The sequence below is a fragment of the Myotis davidii genome, unplaced genomic scaffold (genome assembly GCF_000327345.1).
Source record: "Myotis davidii unplaced genomic scaffold, ASM32734v1 scaffold964, whole genome shotgun sequence".
Taxonomy (NCBI): domain Eukaryota; kingdom Metazoa; phylum Chordata; class Mammalia; order Chiroptera; family Vespertilionidae; genus Myotis; species Myotis davidii.
Window position 1 is genome coordinate 489,767 of NW_006298351.1, and position 3,164 is coordinate 492,930.

The 3,164-nt window shown below is 44.7% G+C and overlaps 1 pseudogene; it reads right to left on the minus strand.

Annotated features, from left to right (window-relative positions):
• Positions 1-2,197: 2,197 nt before the first annotated feature.
• On the minus strand, positions 2,198-2,535 carry LOC102771012 (annotated as a pseudogene).
• Positions 2,536-3,164: the final 629 nt, after the last annotated feature.

A 3,164-nucleotide genomic window follows, 5' to 3' on the forward strand; every position in this document is an offset into this window, starting at 1 on the left:
TACTTTTCCCTCCTCTTTCCTCTTTTCCTTCTCTTTCCTTCCTCTTCCTCTGTTTTTCTTCCCCTAGACTTCTCTTTCCTCTGTTTTTCTTCCCCTAGACTTCTCTCTCCCCTGTGATGATAACACTCAATTCCGGGCTTAACCTACCACTCGCAGTCTAACAATTCCTAGCCTGACATTTTCTTCTTAGCTTTTTCCTGAGCACCAGGCACATATTTTATGACTGCCTGTTAGCCATCTCCACCTGTGCACCAGGATTTCTATCAGCATAAATCTGCTCTCCTAGGCCCTCAATGCCACTGTCACCTCCAACCTCAGCACACATAACTGTTTACCAAGTGTGGCTTTTGCTGCATCCTAATTGTAGTACAGCCTGGTGGAATTTTAGGGAGCTGTTCGGTAGACAGCTGCCCAGGCATCAGCATTACAAAAGAGATGGCTGAGCTGGAGATCCAGGTTAGGAATGATCCAAAAGAAGGGAGAGCTAGAAGTCGATGAAGTCACTTAAAAAGAGCTCATAACAGAAATTCAAAACCTAGATGTCTATGATTGGCCCTACAAATTATGTCCAAGTTTACATGTTGGGTATATATGTGCATTTGAAAGATAATTCATATCGTTTATCAGGTTCTCAGAGGTATCTATGGGCCACAGAATTCTTAAAAATCCCTAGTTTAGAGCAAAGAGAATTTTTTAAAAATAAATTTTTATTGATTTCAGAGAGAGATAAATAGAAACATCAGTGATGAAAGAGAATCACTGACTGACTGCCTCCTGCACGCCCCCTACTGGGGATCGAACCCACAACTCGGGCATGTGCCCTGACCGGGAATCAAACCGTGACCTCCTTGGCAAAGAGAACTTTTAAAAGTTATTAAAAAAAAAATACAGGCAGGTTTACAGTTGTTTGTATGGACAATAATACAATAATTAATAAATAATAATACAAGAATGAACCCTGTGTTTTGCATACTCACAACTGTAAACCTACTTTTGCCCACCCTGCATAAGGAATGACTGCATGCCATTAAGCAGACTGAGGAGCTAGCCTTGACTTTGGCACTGACAGACTGTATGGCATCAGGAATAATGCCCTGAAGCTTCAGGCTCCTATGAAGCCTGCCCCGCCCTGAATTTTCCCTGCAGCACTTCCTACATCTGGCTTATAACTGCCCTACTGACTTCCTGTCTGTCTGCTCCACTGGAAGGTAAGCTCCAGGAGAGCAAGGTCAACATGGCTCCCCACTGAACAGGAAACAGTGCACCAGAATACGTTTCCCCCCTGATTTCCTTCAGCCCTGCAGCTCTCTTCTCTGGCCTGCAGTGTCTCCACCTGTAATGCCAGAAATTCATTTTTCACAATTCACTTCTTCAGGCGCCAACAATGCAGCACAGAGCTGGTCTTCACCATGGTTAGGTGTCCAGAGCCGGCTGAGGCCCAGGGCTGGCTCCCCCGCTGAAGTAGAGCAGGCAGGCAGAGCGGGGTGATTATAACACACTGTGACGTGTGCTACAATAACCGACTGGAAGGTGCTAGGGAGCGGGGTGGGGGACTCAGGCATAAACCATCCTGTAAAGCTCTTGGCCGGCACGTGGGACTCCTCAGGTGACACTGGACTCTGGTCACATGGGCCCCCGGCAGGCACTCCCTTGTTACTCCTTCCTCATCATTTCAGATGCGGTTTTCCCCTTTAATTTCAATTCAGTGCTCACAATTTATAAAAAGATAAATCACCTGCCTCCACAGGGTATAATTTCCAAAACTAACTGTTCACCACAGCAAAGCAGCCATGCCTAGCTCCCAAAGGAAGCGCCATGCTGTCCCCCTTCCTCCAGCCTCACTGTGGGCCGGCCGCACCGAGTCCAGGACAAGCATCCAGAATTCAGCCCCCTCGTGGCTGTGCTCCCCACCCTGCACAACTGCCATAGGAATGCTTTTTTTTTTTTTTTAACCAAAGTTCTTTCATTTTTTTCTCCTCATGGTTTCTCAGCTTTTCTTGGTTGGAATGATACCCTCATTATTATTTTATCTAAAATACAGGTCTTGAAATTACTTCTATTTCCAGGCTGTGCCATATTAGAAGAATTTCTCCCTTCTTTAGTCCCATATTGGTGGGATAGTTGTTTTTTTTTAAGGGTTTTGTTTTGTTTTTATGTAAAAAGGGTTATATTTGTAGAGAAACGGGAAATGAGAGACTTAATCAAATAAGCCAAATCCCAAATTATCATCTGATTCCTCCTCCTCCTCCTTCTCCTCTTCTACAGCAGCTGGAGCAGAACCAGCTGCAGGGGCTGCAGACCCTGGGGCAGCTGAGACCACCACAGCCCCTCTGGGAACACCGGCCAGCTTGCCGATACCCAGGACAATGACATCTTCGATGTTGACGTTTTGTCCGTTCAGCTCACCAATGACCTTATTGCGCAGACCCTCATCCACCTCGATGCCCACGCTGTCCAGGATCTTCTTGATGTCCTTGGTGCCTGGGGAGGCATTGCCCCGAGGGTGGCCAGCAGGTAGGAGGCAACGAAAGGCATTTTGGCAGCCGAGGAAGGGCCTCTTGAGAGTTGTTTGTGGTTTTTGGTTTTTTTCAAACTTAGGATTTAGGAAAAAACACACAAAAACATCTAGTCTTTGAAATTCAATTTTACACCACCATAGCCAATTCATGCATTAGGCTGAGTGTTAATTCCCTCATCAGTTAAAAGGAGGCAGTGACAGGATAGCATCGTCCTGTATCACTTTTGTAGGTGATGCTGAGATCACAACTCATGGGGCCAAGTGATTTTAGAAATTCTGAAATGCTCTATGTAAGTGTATAATCAGTGTTATTTTGTTCACACTTCATGGTATGGCTCACATCCTCAACTTTGCTGAACTACCTTTCTCTATCCGTCCTTCCTCCAATTGAAAAATTTTAATTAACCCATTCAAAATCCATCTCTCCACGGTAATGAAAATTTGCCTTTTTAGAAATTAAGCATATCAGTTACTCAAAGAAGCAATTTTGCTAGCTGTTAATTCTCCATTTAACAAATAGATGTATCATGCATGTAAATGTCTAAGATATGGTCTTGGACTTCATACAATTCTGTTCCAACATTCTCTATAACCCCCAAGACCCTCTGTAACACCAGATGGTTGTATGACTGGTGGACTGAAAAGG